Raw genomic sequence first — 20,340 nt, 5'->3', positions numbered from 1 at the left:
ATATTTCCTTTCAGTTTTCATCTTGTATGTGTGTTTTCAGGAATTTGCTCACTTCCTCACAAAATACAAATACTATTTGCTTCCAGTGCACCTTTATTGGTATTTTTATTTTCTTCTATCACGAATGCACATTTGGCAGTTAGTATTACCCTTGCTTGACTGCACGTCAGTCCGTCCATCCATGCGACTCATAATACCTGATGTCTGCAAGACAATGTTAATCCCTTCAGAAGGTTTGCAGCAATATGTACAACAGCGCTTATTATTATAACAATGCCCTACAGGTTATATCCAATTTCACACCATCACTTGCCTTTGTTAAAAATGTTGACATTCACGTCGGTTTTAATGTAGGTGATGATTCGGTTTGGGATTCTGGTGCTAAGAAGGTACAAATAAAATGTGAATATTGAAAGAATTTGTAAGAAAAATGTCTACTTTAACAATAACTTTCTATTTGCTGATGTCGACTTTCGTGTCAACGTTGAAACTAGTTCGGATCTTAACCAAGACAGAGAAACGCAACTTTCCCTGAATACCTTGTAACCTGCAAATGGGTTTGACGAAGTTAAGCAAATAAAATCCATAAACAAAACAACCCCGAATCCAAATCTCTGAAGGGAGTAGAAAACAAATGTTCAGTATTTTAGTTTCGTCTTAGTGTTCTTCCTTCTATGCAACAGTCTTAACGTTCCTTATAAAACCCAAGACTTTTTACCGTTCAAACATGACTCATATTAATAATAATCTATTTCCAAAATATTCCGTACAGGGATACACATAAGGTATCTACATGCATACATACATACATACATACATACATATTTATATTATTAAAGTTTTCCTTGATTTGTTTTAATTACTTAATAAAAATAATCAAACGAACACTAACTTTAACGAACGAGTTTCCAAACCGTATATAAATTATCCTGTCCGTTCGTCTGTAAGAAGAAGAAAACCAGTAATGTCACGACGATGTCTGGAGTGTGTGAAAAATGGCTTGACGGCAATTGTCTCCCAAACTACAATCTCGTATCTTGCAGTACGACATATCGATACATCGGCGCTGAGAAGACGCATCTGGCAGTGAAAACCGAATGCAATTCGCCCTGTCCGTTCGTACGTAATCGTTAGAAAACCGTCCATTTATATGTTTATCAGCAGTCTAAATCGATTTGGATAATACTATAAATATAAAGTATAGAGACGATGCTATCCAACAGTATATAATATGTGTAGGTATCATGCTAAATAAGTCTTCATATGTCTGTCCGTGCGCCTATATATAAGTTTTCAGTATGGGTAAATAAGTCTTACCATTCGTATACAACAACATATTGGGACAAATTTGATATCAATTTATGTTTCTCGGCAGTCTAAATCGATCTATGCCATTGGATTTGTACAAACACGCAAACTTAAAAAGTTGGTATTGTTTCCTAAATATTGCTTTGATAAGCTACTTTACGGGTAATGAGCCTCAACACTTGCCTTGTTGACATGCTTCCACATATTTTGGTGATAATACCATAGGAATGAAGCATATAATCCAAGCTATCCAACATTATATAAAATGTGTATGTATCATGTTAAATAGGTCTTCATCTATCTGTGCGTGCGCCTAGACATACGTTTTCCATATAGGTAAAATAAGTCTTACCATTTGTATACAACCACAGATTTGGACAAATTTGATATCAGTTTATATGTTTCTCGGCAGTCTAAATCGATCTATGTCATTAGATTTGTATAAAAATGCAAAATAAAAAAGTTAGTATTGTTTCTTCAATATCGCGTAGCTGAGCGAATTTACGGATATATATTTTCATGATATGTGCTTGCACCCTTGCCTTGTTATGATGTTTCCACATAACTTGGTGATAACACTATATATATAAAGCGTTTAATACCTTGAACGCTTTTGCAGATCTGTATTACCTTTTCTAAGAGGATCTGGCTGGCATGCTACTACCATTTTAAAATATAACTTTGTTATTATTGAAACCACCACGACCCCCCCCCCCCCATATACACACAGAAGATTTATTTACTCGTATGGTTTGGTACAGTTTATTCCTATGAATCCCATTAGTTTTCAGTTTCTGAGAGATGTAAATCATAACTGATACTAAACCTTCCTTTAGTAGGAAAACAAAATATGTTTAAATTTAAAATCAAATTGCATCATAGATTATAATAATTAAGTGCACCTAGTTTTTCTCCTTGGAATGGAGGCAGATTGGAGGGTATGTTAATTTGGCGAACCTGCATCTTCCCTCCTGGGAGCTCAGGCAGTTAGGAGAGTCGAGTTAGATTTCACATTGATTACACAAAGTGAACATTACTGACAGGCTTGATGTATGGTCCCTCTTTACAGTTATATTGAACTGTCAGCCGCTTGGATTTAGCCACAAAATAAAAGCAAAAACTGCCAACGATATACTGTGATACTATCTACGACGTTTAATACAAAGTCCTTGATGATGCAATATCAAGCAACATAGTTACCACAAAGAAGTTTCGGACTGGCGGTTTAGTGTCCCATCTTTCAGAAAAGCAGTTGCTCATTTCACACAATTTAGCCTTGTGATAACATATGAAGCATAGAGTCTAAGCTATCCAACAGTATATACAATGTGTAGGTATCATGTTAAATAAGTCTTTATTTGTCTGTGCGTGCGCCTATACATAAGTTTTCCGTATAGGTAAATAAGTCTTACCATTCATATACAACCACAGATTTGGACAATTTTTATATCAATTTTATATGTTTCTCGGCAATCTAAATCGATCTATGTCATTAGATTTGTGTAAAAATACAAAATAAAAGAGTTGGTATTGTTTCCTCAATATTGCTTATTTAAGCGACTTTACGGATATAAATATTCATGATATGTGCTTGTACACGTGCCTTGTTATGATGTTTCCACGTAAATTGGTGATAATACAACAGATATAAAGCATATAGTCTAAGCTATCCAACAGTATATAAAATGTGTAGGTATCAAGTTAAATAACTCGTCATTTGTCTGTCCGTGCGCCGATACATAATTTTTCCTTATAGGTAAGTAAGTCTTACTATTCATATACAACCACAGATTTGCACAAATTTACTATTAATTTATATGTTTCTCGGCAATCTAAATCGATGTATGCCATTAGGTTTGTATAAAAATGCAAAATAAAAAGCTGGTATTCTTTCCTAATATCGCTTTGATAAGCTACTTTACGGGCTATTAGCCTCTACCCCTGCCTTGTTGACACGCTTCCACATATTTTGGTGATAAATTACCATACTAAATATTTCGTGGCAACTTCGTCATTTTCAAGCTGCTTTACTTGAATAAGTTGAGGATGTATATAACGTTATTTGTATTGTATTGTGAAGAGTGTTTTATATCAATCTCAACACAAGGAACACAAGTATACAAAAAATTATAAAACAAAACACAACATATTTAATTTAACAGACCTATAGCACTGGCGGCTGGTGTAATAGCATTGATATTCTATAATTCCAGAAGTGAAGTACTCTGGTCAAACTGATCTATTATAGTAAATGTACGTACAGAGTTAGTTGATGGGCATACTTTTCTAATACATACTTGCAAAGTGTATAGCTTTGTATTGTTTTTACTCTAATAATGAGAGATACACTTTAATTTTACACTAATCTCACAGCTTACTTTCCAGGTTACTTGAATTATACATTTGGAAATTCAAAGTACACTGTAAAGGTGTTTTGTATAACTGTTTGCAATTGTACAGATGATACGAATATATTTTTTAACAGTTTTGTGATCACCAGGTAACACTGTGTGTAAACCTTACTTTAAAGATACAATAGGAGTATGAATGTCTAATTCATTTACGGTATATAGGCTGGTCTCGTTGAACAGTCTGTGCTTTGGCTTTGACAAAAAACGCATTTAAACAACTTGGAAGGCAAAATAAAGTGTAACGATACCTGATTGACACCGCTTACCTTGTAGACATATTGGTGCCTGGTGTATTTATATTCATAAACTTAGACATGGCTTTACATGAAATAAAATTGTGCAACTATAATCAGCTTCTTCATTACCACATTACACATAGTTTATGCTAGCCAACAATTGTACATTTCCTCTAACAGTATTTATATTTCATAATTTTTCTTCAGTTATAAATTACAAATTATTCATTTGAATCCCTAAGTTGGATTAGTTTGCTAATGTTTATAAGTTGTTCTACTGAAACGTATGCATCGTGTGTTCTAAAATTTATTTTGTATATCTGGTTTTCATCATTCTTGCAAGAGGAAGAACTCAGCAACCACAAACATGTAACTTTCTACTCTATTGGTATTATGTACTTCTTAAACCCGGACTGGCATACGGTGAACAAGCAGAATGGAGATAATGTTGACACACCTCTATTCTGCTTTCATGTACTGTGACTGAAAATGTCTTTATATGTGATATGAGGGGAACTGCATGCTGCCTAAGGTAGAGAGCGTACAGAAAAATGGATGCGCCCATGTGCTCGAGAAATGAACTTGAAATAGTCCAAAGTACACAAACTTTAGCAGTGATTAAAATAGGGAAAATTAATTTTGTGACAGTAGAAAATACTAACTTCTAAAAGTGCAATACATGAAATATAAAATATAACCAGAGTCCCTCAATGGGACTGACGCTCTACTGGGCAAAATGATATTTCCAGGAATTCAAGATAAGACAATTTCTTCAGTTTAACTGTCGAGTATTAAAACCATCTCCCGTATCCTTCAGCAATAACAAGATTTTCAAATTCGCGGCTGTGGTACTCATACTGGATGTCAACTTGGCACCAATTTCATTTAGGACAAAGTAGACATCATTAAAAGTGTATTGGTGAAAACCACGTGTCATAATGATCATTCATTCAAAGGGAGTAGTGACAACACGATTTAAAGTCATTCGTCGTGATAGCCATATTTTGATGTAATACTGACACCAGTTTCATTTAGGACTTGGTGAAAAACCCATCATAATGATCCATTCAACACGTGGTTTTCACTAAAAGACTTACGATTTTTAAGACAGTCGTCGTGGCAGCCATATCAGATATACGACTGGCACCATTTTCATTTAGGACCAACAAGGTGTTATAAAAATTCTGTTGGTGAAAGTTCTATGTTGATATAGCCATCCATTTGGAGAGGAGTAAAAATAACAATATCTTCAAGATATGACTTTCCATTCCGGACGAGTAGCAATAACAAGAATTTCAAGATGGCCGCTGTGGCGGCCATATTGAACATCAGATCAGCACCATTTCATCCATTCAGTAGGAGTTGCAATAACAAGATTTTCAAGATGGCTGCCATGGTGGCCATATTAGACGTCAGATTGGCAGGATTTTCAGTCAGGACCAACTAGATAGCATAAGAAGTCTTTCTAGTGAAAACCACATGTTGATATAACCATCCACCAAGGAACAGTAGCGATAAGATGTTTCAAAATGGCTGTCATGATGGATATCTTGGATGTCAGATCAGCACCATTTTCAGTTAGGACGAACCAAACATCATAAGAAGTCTTTTAGTGAAAACCCCATGTTGATATGTCCATCCATGTAGCAGCAGTAATGATAACAAGATTTTCAAGATATCCACTGTGGCAGCCATATTGGATGTCAGTTAGGTACAATTTTCGTTCAGGACCAACGTGGCAATCTAAGAAGTCTTTTCATGCCAATCCCATGTTCATATGACCATTCATACAGGAATAGTAGTGATAACAAGGTATTCAAGATGCCCTCTGTGGAAGTGATATTGGATGTCCAAGCAAAACCATTTTCATTTAGGACCAACTAGATCATGGGATGAATGTGTGTAAAGTTTCAATTATATCCTCCGAGTAGTTTAGGAGAAGTAGTGACAACAAACATGCTAACAGACAGTCAGATGATGAATGGATGACAGACAACAGACCATCCCATAAGCTCCTCAAGGCTATGACTATTACAGCTATAAAAAAGTAACTTTAGTTTTTTTCTTCAATTTACCTGTCAAGTCCAGGAAGTGAAGATGACCAAGCGGAGATAATAGTCTTTTGAGAGGTGCATATCTGAAGCAAGGCCAAACTGTATACTTTATAACCCTATTTACACTCAACAATCATACACGAAAACAATGGAAATACAAAATTATTTTAATGATACCTAACATATAAAAGGTCTTTTTTAAATAGCCAGTATAACCAGTGAGGGAAACCTGGGAAATTATATTCCTTTAAAAGTCAAACCCTGTGCAAACTATGAAACTGTAGAGTGGAACCTTAAAACAAAGATGAACATTTGTGCAATTGCTGTTCTCTTTTTCATATCATCATGTATGATTTTCTCAATAAATCCATGCATTAATACTGATGTTATGAATAAAAAAATACGCTAATCAGCCTATCATGCTGTTGTTGATACAATGTTTTGTGGCAGTATTGTGCCTGAAATGTTTCTAATTGTAGGGAAATTAAATGTTTTAGAACACAGAAGTAACATAAACTTGGATTAGGTGAAAGAAAAATGTAGGAAAAATGTTTCTTTTCATTCATTTGTAACACAATAAAGGAAAAATTACAAGGCAGATTCACTTGCTTCCTTATACTACTGTTAGAAGAATGAGCAAACTTTATACCCTTTGACCTCCGTGAACCTGATCTTTTCCATCCCTATTCAACCTATAAATTTTATCAGTGACATCTCTGGAATGAATGTGGTAAGTCTTGTGTTCCTGTCTTTAGCATAATAATGGTTGCTATGTTGAGAAAATACAATATGCATTTTTAAAATAGCTCACTTTTCCTATTCATAACCATTTAAGATAAATTTTGACTTGTTTAATTACTGATAAATGCACTGAGACTGTTTGGTGTCTGAAAACCAACAGCCTCCAAAGACACAGAAAATAAAGTATTTTGTTTTAAAAGTCTGATAGGTACTGACACTGCCACACAATCTAGTTAAAAGCGCATGGTGTATGGATCCGATGTAATGTCAATATTTATCCTTGCACAATTGTTGAAGTATAGGTATTTTGTAAGTCCATTAAAAAAGCTTTCATGTCTCTTTTATCTTCTGCTTTGTGGCTGTATGGTGCTTAAACGATAGTTAAAACATGATGGCCAGCCAAATAACTGCATGGGATAATTATGGACACCTCATGTCCGATGACTGACATATCGAGTTGGCAAATATTCATTTGAACCCATTTGTTTGTCAAATTTAACAAACATTGCCATTTGAGGACCTTTTTCATGTATGTATGTATGTATGTATGTATGTATGTATGTCTGTATGTATGCATGCATGCATGCATGCATGCATGCATGTATGTATGTATGTATGTATGTATGTATGTATGTATGTATGTATGTATGTGTATGCCATGTCTGAAAGATTCTTTTTAATTGGTAGGTATGTATATGAGCAACATATGATAGATTAAAAACAGACAGACCGGTAGATTAGCAGCAATTTTTAAAAATTATATCTAAGTTTTCCTATTATTGAACATACTTTATTATTATTATTATAATTATATTATTATCATTATTATTATTAGTATTATTTTTATTATTATTATTATTATTATTTTTAAATATAATTTGGAAATCATTGAATATATCAGTAACAGTTATTATTATAATCTGTCTATCTTTATTTAACATCCACAGAACCCAAATACCTGAGATGCTATTTCAATATGATAAAATTGCCATGGGGATGAATGGCCCAAGGGTAATGAGTTCTTAAGGAATGAACTATCCAGGGACAAATTGGCTGAGGATGAGTTGTTATTGAACACATATCATTTTCTTAAACAACTTGCCAAAAGGTGATGTCATGGATGTGACATTTATGGCCAATAAACAATGACAAGATATTTTACCAACAGACAACCCATCAACAGCACACACAGAAACTGACACCTGCCAACAATAGTGAAGAAAAGTCACCAGGTTATTAACAGCATGAATAGGTTTTACTTTAAATATAAGTATACTTGGATAAATATTAAGAACATAAAAATAAAACGTCAACAACATTAGAGATGCAGTGAAAAGCATATTTATTCTAAGGTATAGTTTTGATGATGGTAAATGTACATCATCAAGCTATGGTAATTGCAGGCAAATGTATCAGATTTGATTGGTGTCTTGTGACATATCAACACATGAAGGTTATGTTGTGCTTAGGCAATGGGAGTTATACACCTTGACCAAGGCTACAGTGAGGAAGACACAAAGCAAACATCGTGGTGACCAATACAAGGGAAGTATGTGATGTCATTCATTAGTACCAAAGTTTTGATCTTTTGATAAAACAGTAAATTGTTAGAAGTAGATGAAATTGGTAAAGTGCTAGGTTACTTTATTAAAATAGTGATTGGCTGTTAAACTTAATGAGTGGACCAGAGAATTAAATTACATGATGTACCAAGAGGGCCCCTGAACATAAAAACAGGTGTGCCAAAGAAAGAAAGTATGTGGTGTTGGCATGGTTGCACTGTCAATATAAAGTTCTGATAAAATATTCAAAAAATAAAAAAGCATCTGCAATCTGGCAACTCTACCTTTTATAAAACAAGTGTCATACGGTCTTTAGAAGTTATATACACAAGAACAAGAATCAAGATAAAAAAAGAAAAAAACACTCTTTCTTGATCTAATAACTCTGCAAAATATATTAGTTCATTTGTCAGACCTTGTTCGTACAATACTACTGATAGTAATCCTTCTTCATCTGCCATGAATTAAGGGCCTAAATTACCCAAATTGATTGGCTGGCAATGTTGCTTAAAGGCACATCATGACATTTTCACTATTCAGTGCTAAGGCTGGGGGAGTCAAGTTCTTTGCTCCGAGACCCACAGCAGCCAACGCAGTTAATCTAGGCAGGATTCAAACTGGCGACCCAATGATCATGAATCCAGCATACTAACTACTGAGTCACTACCCAATTAGCTGGGCGGGGATGGTGTCATGTTACAACCCGTCTCAGACCCACAACAGCCAACCCAATTAATTGGTGCAGGATTCAAAGTGGCAACCCAACGATGGTGCATCCATCATACTAACCAATGAGTTACTTCCCAAGTAATAGGGAGCGAATAGTGTAATTTTGAAATTTGTCTAAAGTAAGTGCCAAATAAGCTTACACTGGCATTTTTAATTTTATTTTATCAAAAGGTATGATTCCGTTTGAAAACAAACCGTACAAACCTAACATTTTATTATATTCCAATAAGATGATCATAATTTGGATAAGTCCATTCTGCAAAATTATTATGGTATATGAAGATTTTCAATGGAATCTGACACAACAATGCTGGACAGTTAACATAGTAATTTCCAGTTGCATGGGTTGTCCCAGTAGGTAGCAAAAGTATAGCATATCTGATGCAACTGTAACAACCCTTGCTGTCCAACTTTGATGCAATACATACATTGTTTTTCCTTTACTAATATAAATATGGTGTAGTCCTATCAAGACAGTAGCATTTCAAAGTAATTACTGTGCAGATTGTACAGCTAATGTTATTCAGGTGTCAAGTTTATCACCTAAAAGCGATGTTCATGTACATAAATAAGGAAGAAAAACGTGGGTATTGGATTATTTACCACCACCAATAATTGGCTTCCTATTGGTCTTTTCAATACGTTTACACGATTTTCGCGTCCCCGCCCCCACCCCCCAACTCCGAGTGTTGGAGCCATTCACTGTACTGTATATGTACCTGCGTGATACTCTAAATCCCCTTGAAAGAGTATTATTTGGAGAGTGCAGTTTATAGTACATGATTGCTTCCTTTTTTAATAAAATAATTAGTATCCAGTAAAGACGAAATATTCGTGGCTCGAGGCCAGTTATTACGATATTTTAAAAGATATCACTCCAAATGCGTTATGTTAAGAGTTATAACTGATCAATATTTCTTCTATAATAATAAATATTGCCTGTATATATATATATATATATATATATATATATATATATATATATATATATATATATATATATATATATATATGGCTGTTGGCGTCGTATAGGCAGATTTCATCGTGCAACTTACGTTTTGGGCAGTTGAGATCCCTCAGATGAGAACGGGCAGACGATATGAAATGAATTACTTCTGGGTCAATCTTTCGCTATGCCTGTTAAACCTAAGTTTACAATGGGAAGTAACTCGTATATATTATTCAATTCAATTCAATACACTATAAATCGTAATTAAACATGAAAAAGGCAATCATTTGTTTAGTAGATACGTGTCTGTAGGAGTTTTAAGATCTAGAAACGAGTATGTATGTTTATTTTATTGAAATTTGGGATAATAGTGGAGATAAAGATGACGTTGGTTGCGGACAGATTCCAATCTGCCCAATAAATTTTATCTCCTCACAACATGAGTATGAGGACAACGGTTCTGCATATAACCCACCTAAAATATATATATATATATATATATAAAACAAGCTGCAAAGGCCATTCTGTTCACAACACAAAGACTTTCTCATTCACATCCTTTACCTAAAACAATAAATATCAGCAACGCCAACATTAAATTCTCACAGTCAGTACGAAACCTAGGTGTTACCCTGGACAGTACTCTCCCATTGCACCAACATCTCATGAACATATGCAAGGTTGCATCTCTTGAACTGAGACGCATCAGCTCAATTCGCAAATATCTTTCAGTTGATGCCACTAAAATACGTGTGTGTTCATTAGTACTTTCAAGACTGGACTATTGAAACTCAATTCTGTCTGGTTCATCTCAATATCTACTCCAGAAACTTCAAAAAGTTCAAAACACAGCTGCTCGGATCATACTTAGAGTACCACGATCAGAGCACACCTCCCCGCTGCTCTGTACCCTACACTGGCTATCCATTCGATCCAGAATCAAACACAAAATGTGTTCCCTGTGCTACATTTCACTGTCGGACTCTAGTCCAACATACCTATCTGACCTCACTCATGCGTACACACCAGCAAGATACTTACGTCCTCTTCTGACAATCGTATACTCATTATTCCAAGTATGAAAACAAAGTCATATGGACAACGTTCTTTTGCATACCAGGGCCGTACAACGTGGAATGAATTGCCCACTGAACTTAGACACAAAGACACAGTGATCACATTCAAGAGGGCTCTCAAAACTCACTTATTTCGACAGCAAGAACAAACTTAAAGACCTAATAATGTTTCCTACCTGAAATATTCTTAGCATGTTTTTTAATTTTTTTAATGTTTTTCTAATTTCATGTTGTTTGTTTTTGTAATAATATTATTATGTTTCTTATCTTATAGGTGTTGTCTAAAGTTGTAAAGCGCTTAGAGCTTCTAAAGATTAGGCGCTATACAAAGTCCTCATTATTATTATTATAATTATATATATATATATATATATATATATATATATATATATATATATATATATATATATATATATATATATATATATATATATATGTCTGTGTGTGTGTGTGTGAGTACGTTGCTATTGCACGTATCTTTGTCTATATATATATATATATATATATATATATATATATATATATATATATACAGCGAACTTACTTCAAAATGTTGAAATACTCATAAAGAGTAACGTATAATATATAAGGTTCTTGAGTAATAAATTATTGAGAAAAATGTTAATGATACCTGATTTTGTCAACCAAAATTGATTTTGCTTGTTGGAGATGCAATGGAATGGAAAACGACTTCATCAAAAGAAATTCCAGTGGGAAATATGGAGTTGCAAAACGACTAATCTAAAATGTGATTGTTGATTGAGGTGTTAAACCATGGCACTTTCGTCCAGGTACTACATAATCATAATCAGCGAACGAATGGAACCAAGTACATATGAACCACACGAAATTAAAGCAGCTTTGTTAGAAATATTAAAGTTGAATTTATTTCTAATACTAGGTATATACATGCCTACTGAGCAATAGGCAAATAGAAATTGAAACATATATAATTTATAAAGAAATTTGACTACAAGCAATCTTTGCAAATACATAATAAATTTATATTTTCATAGAGATTAAACGCAAGGGCAAAAAGGGAAGATGGAAGAATTTAGCATAAGTCTGAATTATATCAAATAGACAGGACAACTTGTGCTAAGAGTTTCATTTGGCCCACTGCCTACAATCGTAATGCTTGCTTCTGTCCAGTAATTATGATCGCCCTGCCTGCACACACCATCCCATATTCCATCTCGACCAAGTACACATCACCAAAATATGATGCTACTTAGTTGATGTTAATTCTCTAACCTGCATGATAGTACTATTTGTTTTAAATATGAATTTTGCTAGGACACTGAAAATCACCTCAAGAGTGCAATTAGAAACTTATAAGGATGATTTTTGTTGTTGTTGTTGTTGTTGTTCTTGCTGTGAAGTTTAATGCCATTTTCAGCATATGATAAGCTATACATGGCGGCCAGTATGAATGAAACATTTTCTCATCATTCAACTTTGCTGTAAACTTAAATTATGGTGATGAAAATTCAATTTCCTAGTTTTAGTAAATATATGATCAAAGTAACTAATTTCAAAAATTCATTTTAAAGTTCCTCAAACTACGAAGAAGATTAAGTTTTACTATAGTATCTCAAGATGCCAAGCGCCTTAAACGATCGCTGCCATCTCACCTCTGTCCGTGTAGGTTCGAGTCTCGGGCTCGGCCATTGTGGCTTTGTAAGAAAACTGCTAGTAGCTTACCGATGTTTTATTGGGTTCTTCCTCCAACAATAATAATGGCCGCCATGTATAGCATAATTTGCGCTGAAAACGTCGTTAAACCCAAAATGAACAAAAAAATGCTACGATGAATTTCCGTCGTTGCAGGTTGAATTTTGAAGACTTCACTTTCAGACATAGCCAGATCAATTTTGCGTTCAAATAGTAATTTTTTCCCAGATTCTGTTTCATCGACCTACCTACATCTATCTATAGTTTTAAAAAGTACTTACTAATTATTTACATACGACTGAAGAACATTGACTAAGGGCTTAATGGAACTGTCATGTTGAAAGTCAATATTAATAACTCGCAAGCAACAATTCAACATTGTAGGCATGGTCTTTAATCAAATAAAGCCATCATAGATAGATATAGCTAAATAAATGTTTGACAAATCGATATATGTAAATCAGGCCGACTCTATTTTCTATACTTTCCGTTAGAGACTCTTGAAAAGAGAAGTGGTTGGGAATATCGACGTCGCCATTTCCATACAGCATTTTAGCAAACACCACTTCCACCAAACAATTCCACCTGTTAGGGCCTAAATCCCATCAATTCATTAAAAGTATGTGTTGTTACGACTCTATGATCTGAAACTAAGTAACATAAAAGAGTGAAAACATCATGTTTTGTAAAATTCAAGAAATAATTTGTTTTCCAAGAATACAAAATGAAATTGTAAAAGATAGAACTTACATTATTCGAATTAAATCACAAATAATCATTGAACTAGAATTACCAAGACAAGCCCCAAGGAATGAAGTGCTGAATAAATTTTAGTGGTATTCCAAAATAAATACCATGCTGTAGCTGTTGATGTTCCTGTGATTCCCTCAACAGTTATTATGTGCCAACAGTCTATTGTTGAATTACAATAATACAAGCCAAGAATATATCTTTATTTAAGATTTATCGATAAATTCATGTCTCCATTTCCAAGAATACTTTTTTAGATGAGCACTTTGTATTTCTAGTGAATAAATAAATTAAACCCACCAAATGAAATAATGAACATAACACTAAGATTGATGTTGCTATAGGAATAAATATTTTTTTCCTGTAAAGAAGATTTTCTACTCTTCTACCTGTCTTTGGTAACAATTAGTATTTCTAAAAGAAAACTGTTACCATATGGAAAATGTCATTCTAGAAGTTGCAAATGTTTACAAGATAACATCATACTTATAATTAGAAGCTCTTTACCATACTTATAATACAGAACATGATAAACGCAATGGCTTTGTTTCAGGCCAAGTTAATAATCCTAATATTATTGTGCATTTCTTTTTCTCCTCATCGCTCATTTTTATCACGTACCCAACACCTTGCGTATATTCTGCGACATGCATACTAATACTAGAACTTGCTTAATTCTGATTTGCGTCAAGGCTCATACAGTCCATTGACTAGTAATTATAGTGGCCGTTTTACTCCTGGTTTCAGAGTAAATAAATCCTAATAGGGAACCGTATCACTGATGACTCGAGATCTGAATCAAACTATATTTAGTATTTAGCTGCACAATAACAAGTGTTTCTGGGAATCTGAGACGTCTTAAATAGCTAAATAAAAAAGACTAAGTTATAGACATATTCAAGCTGGAATAAAGCCGTTTATATTTGAAAGCCAAATCTGGTGTTCAAACCAATCAAAGTATGCAGTTTTAATTCTTCCTAAATAGATGAAAGCAGTTGAAGTCTTGTCATCAGAAATACCATAAAATTGTACTTTTTCGCACATAATTTAATATGCTCTCTCTAGATTATGCCTTGTTATAACCAGATAATAAAAAAAGCTATTTTCCAGATAAAGGCAACCCGGTCTACACGTATCTGAGAGATACAACATTTCGAAACTATTGTACTCGATACATGATTTAGTAATCTCTTCAATCATCTGTTCGCAAGCACATTTTGTTCACCATATTTAGCAAATAAATTTCACAGATTTGGTCATTTGGTCACACTAATAATACGAAATGTGATCTAGGTATATATTTAACAGAAAAGATGGCGATGCGGGCTTAGAAAGATAAGATCGTACTTAAATGTATCTCAGATTTGCCAGGATCATTTTAGCGTCAGGATAATGTCGGTAAAACGAGTTGGAAAAAATCAAGTGAAGGTTTACAAATGACAGGTTGTCATAGAACTTCGCAAAAGTTGACAGCAATACATTCCGACTTGCATTAAGATACACTTGTAATGTACAAGAGTATCTTCGAATGAAATCTGTATACTTACCTTACGAATAAGTTTCGTCTTTCCTTTATTAATAAATTGGACCGTTATATTTGAATATAGTAATGAAAGCATCAATATCGTAATGTATTACTGAGGTCAGTACCTAGGCAATTTTATATTTCAAAATTTCTGACGTTGTTTTAATAAGTAACCTGTGAGTAAGCATTTAATGGGTGTTATTCCATAGCAGTATTTAATATCGCCGTACGCGAATCATTGATTAAAGGATGGTACTACACTCTATCAATTTAGATCACTCGACTATAGAAGAAATTTACACTATATTATATTTGGACGAAGTGGAAAATGAGGAAAATTTCCAAATATTTCTCAAGACATCTGTTGAAAATATAAATATATATAATGTGACACAGATAAGATACTAGTTATTTTTACTCATTAATGAGAAATATGAACTTGACTTTAATATAATCTCCATTTTAAAGCATATATTTTTACAGTTTTACACTAGTTGGGCTTGTTGTCATTGTGGTTATTTTTCTGTTAATGTGGTACTCTCTCCTTTTGCATGGTCTCCAAACATAATGTAGATTTTTAACGTTTAATATTTATTGTTTATACGAGATACTATTGTTTAGATCCGATAAACATATTTAAAGTAATGTATGCACCAGGCTGATGTATTTATTGAGTCGACGTGCAGCTTTCTCAGTTAATCAAGAAAAATATGAGCTAAAATCGGGCTTTTGGTTTCGATTTTTGGCATACATTTTTATAGGTCACGTAGGTCCCGCTGATGTAACAGATGAATGATTGCTTTAGTTACGTTTACAAACGCTTTGCTTCGGAGACGCTTCTGATGAAACGTAGAGACCTTTCATTGCATGGACAATGGGCAACATCTGTGCATATTTAATATTATATCTCCCTTTATTTTAGCCAACTATATTCTACTTCTACGGATGTGTGAACACGAAGATTTGAATCATACTTACATCAGCAGGATATGTGATGATACTCAATTACATTATGATTAGGTTATATATCATTTGATTGGCTAGACTCCTCAAAGCTTTCTTTTATTTCTAGACAGACTAATGTCAGATCAGGTACATAGACTATGTAATAAATACCTCAGATATGAACAATTATGAGCTGTACATATGATTGCTAAAGACGAGATCTTGCATCTGATTGCTCTAGCTTGTTGCCACCATTATGGTTGCATTTATCAACAGGATTTAACCGTACCAGGCATTTAATCTTTAATCATTATGATTACGGATCAAACGTATTATGAAATACATCCTCCCATATCGCCATTCTTATTGAACAGTCATGGATTACTGTATATTACTTTTGCACAAACAGGATTTTATGATTCCTTGTTAATTTACAAGCACATATTCATCCTTGAAGGATGCTAAATTACATAGTCGTTTGCAGAAAGGCAAGTCACATGAGTGGTATCAAGTCTACTTGAGCTATATGTTCCTAGTTTTCACATTATACAGGAGGCTAAAACTAGCTGTACATACGGGATCATAGAAAGATTTGTGAATAATACTAACGTACATGTTTGCAGCAGGTGAGATTCAAGAACGTCAAACTAAACCATCGTTATCTCGCTTTTGCAAGGGAACGAGGCTATTACGGTCCAGTTGTACTATTGCTTTTCTTTACAGGAAATTTCCTTTAAATTATCTCCCGCATTTCTATTTTCCTTCATAGCACGCTTATTTTTAAAAGGCAAATATTGCGTCATTTTAAGAAAACACAGATTGTAATGAAAAATCCCTTTATTACTATAATACATTTTTTCCTTGTTGTATCGAATACCAAGTTGCTCTTATTCCGTTATTTGTTATTTATTTACATTATATTAAATATTGCTTCAATGTTCTATACTGGCAGGTTTTCCCTTACCTATATTCCAGGCCTATGTCATACTAAGTCATTACTCGACCAATAAAAATGGTTTCAGTATATGGCCAATCAGAACGACAGATAAATGAAGGTCGTACTGGAACTGGTCCGTTTTGTCTGGATCGATGACTCACTGATAATTCATTCTGCGTTAAGTTATGGGAAACGAAAACGTGCCATCTGAAGCACAGAGTGAGAGATGTCTTTGGCCTAGAAAGTCGCAAGGCAGGTCATGCGATGTGTTCCATGTTCCCATTTGCAGCAAACATTTTAAATTTCAAAAATGGGTATTATCAGTGTGAAACCTCTTCGAGGTCATACGTATGTGCTGTGTATACAATACTAATTTACGCATTGGCAATGAATTTCTACTGCATGCTCGCTGAGGGAGTGAAAATACATTACAGCAAGTATTTTAATGGTGAAGAATTGGTGACTATATACAAGATTTCTCTAGAGCGATGTGTGTGTGAATGTAATGCCAAGAACAACAGATGCCTCTCCGTGAACTATAAGAGAACGTTCACCTCTTGCCGACTTAATGTAAACAAATCAAATACCCCAGAGGAACTTTTCGACCAGCCAGGATCAGTTTATATTGAAATGGTAAATTTTCTTTCACCTCGTTCTCTCCCATCTCCCTAACCAACTTTTTACTCATCTAGTGCTTTTAATTACTATTTTGCAAATATAATACTAACATTGCTAATTTATAGAATATAGAGAAAATGGGGATGGACACACAACCTGGGGCTCATACAAAACAATTATTACAGTAATTCTGAAAACCACTTAAGAATTTGAAACTTCAGATCAATGTTTAAGTCCTCGAATGATATCAAACACTCTGCATTTCCAGTGAATAATTTAAATAAAAAATACACCCAAATTAAAAACTATGCACAGCAATAATACTGATTCTGCTTCAGATATTAAAGTAAGAACGAATCCATTTTAAAATAACATCATTATATTAAAAGCTAAGACACAGTAATAGAGCCAGAATGTAGGTGAACCTCCTCTTTAAAACATTCAAAGTTGTAAATACATTTAGGAATTACCAATTGAGAAACGAATATCATAGCTTCAGATAGAAGTAAACATATTTAATCTATACTCATAGCGAAGTGTTAGAACATTAGCTATATACTATTTAGTTTGCAGAATAAATCACGCTTGTCAAGTACAACATTAACTTTACTTTTGGACAAAGGTCACGAACAATATATATATATATATATATATATATATATATATATATATATATATATATATATATATATATATATATATATATATATATATATATATATATATATATATATATATATATATATATATATATATATATATATATATATATTGTTGCATTTGTATATAGCGATCAGGAGGAAATTAGTTACAATCCGTTCACTAATTATCGTAATTGAAATATACATTTTCGAGATTGGTCATTTCTTATTAAGTGGCAATAGAAATATAATAATTGGTGGTGATGTACATGGGTGAGATCTAAAAGCAACAAACGCACCCGATAATAGTCCCTAATGCTCTGTACAAAAATATATATATCTTAGCATTCTTATTTCATTTAAACCGCATGAAAACAAATAAGCTAGGGAAAGAGCTTTTATACCTAACTGCTCCATCGATTCAATGAATCTATTCCTCATATATAAAACGGGAGCACATGACAATTGCCAAAGAAGACATATAAGTCAGATAATTAATTTTGTTAGTCTCTAAATAATAACAGATATTGCACTGGTATATAATTCCTAGTGTCTTACGTCCGACAAGCCAGACCGAGTTAAATGTCTGTTTTATATCAAGCGAAGAAAGGAGATACTAACGCATATTATCAGTCATAAAGTTAATTGGGAAGGAGTTTCAATTGTTCAACGGTACTCGGTCATAACTGTTAGGTAGTGACTGATTATGCTCACGGATCGGGTCTGAGATTCCATCTCTTTGTAAGTCCTTCTGCTTGTGATTGCTTCTCTTTCCACGCTGGTGCGTGGATTTCTTTAAACTTTAGATTTACTTGTCTATATTCCAAAAATGTGAAATATTTTAGTTTCTTTTCTTTTTGCCAGAGGTCTCAGAGATGAGTATAAAGGTCTAATTTCATAAAACCTTATTTAGCATGATTTTGTTTCTTTTTCCATTTGTCGATGAATTATTTATATCGTTAAGACACAAATAACTAAACTGAGGTTACAACCTCTGGACCACTCTCCCGTAAGGAGTGTTAGATGTTGTATTTAAAATGTGACTGTTTCAAAGCTGGCCGTTTGTTCATTATGTCAGAATTAATATTATACGAGACCATCATTATATGCCTCACTACTACCGGTTTCATTGGGAATAAATCCTCATTTGGAATACCATGACCACAAACTAGGGAGTAAATAAATAATCATTAAGCACGATATTGCAAATGTTTGGAGAAATTCGGAAGATTGTTTGGGTAGCAGATCAAAAGGTAATTCGAAGATATTCACAGTGGAATTGAACGTTATATATATGGTTACAAAAGTTGTCCTAACAGCCTAACAGCGTATGTAAAATTGGGCTTTCTAAACTTGGGGCGATAAAAGCTGGGAAATTACTTTTTTTTAATGGATTTATCAGGATCTCTCTTAGAAATGGACAGTAACATCCAACAAATAAGAAGCCATTTCCTAGAATAAGAAACGATTGCAAACAAACAATTATCTCGGTCTAAACGGACATACAGCTATGGTTTCATTTCAATTTTCTTTTTTCTACAGGATGGTGACATATCAGGATGTGATAGCTATAAGATTGCGTCAAACGCTGATAAATCTGTCGTCCCGTTCAACCAACCAGGTAATCTCTCTCTCTCTCTCTCTCTCTCTCTCTCTCTCTCTCTCTGTATATATATATATATATATATATATATATATATATATATATATATATATATATATATATATATATATATATATAATTCTCTAAAAGTATATTAAAAAGATGACAGATGATTTCTACACTTACATTGTGCGTTCCAAACTTTGAGATGGAATAATATGCATTTAGAAAGAGCAATTTCAATTTTTCAAGAACAGTCAGTCAGACGATTGCGATAGAAATAAACTGTACGCTATGAGGTTCACAGGTACGGCAAAATAGTTATTAAATAACATATCCCCCGATCTGGTAAAAAAATTAGAACACTTATATCCAGTATCTTGTTTAATAATTATTTATCTTGTGGTTACTATCAAGTTATATAACTACATGCTGCTAGACAGATTTTGTTTCTTCAGGATTTAAGGGAAAGGAAATAAATGAAGATTTTTAAGTATGGGGTTGAAATGTTCATGCGGATTAATGTCTAATAGACACAAATACGGATTAAAACTACTACTACTATATATATATATATATAT

The sequence above is a fragment of the Sinohyriopsis cumingii genome, chromosome 13, assembly GCF_028554795.1.
Source record: "Sinohyriopsis cumingii isolate HCF-2022 chromosome 13, ASM2855479v2, whole genome shotgun sequence".
Classification (NCBI taxonomy): domain Eukaryota; kingdom Metazoa; phylum Mollusca; class Bivalvia; order Unionida; family Unionidae; genus Sinohyriopsis; species Sinohyriopsis cumingii.
The sequence above is the reverse complement of the archived record's forward strand: the minus strand, read 5'-3'. Positions refer to the sequence as shown.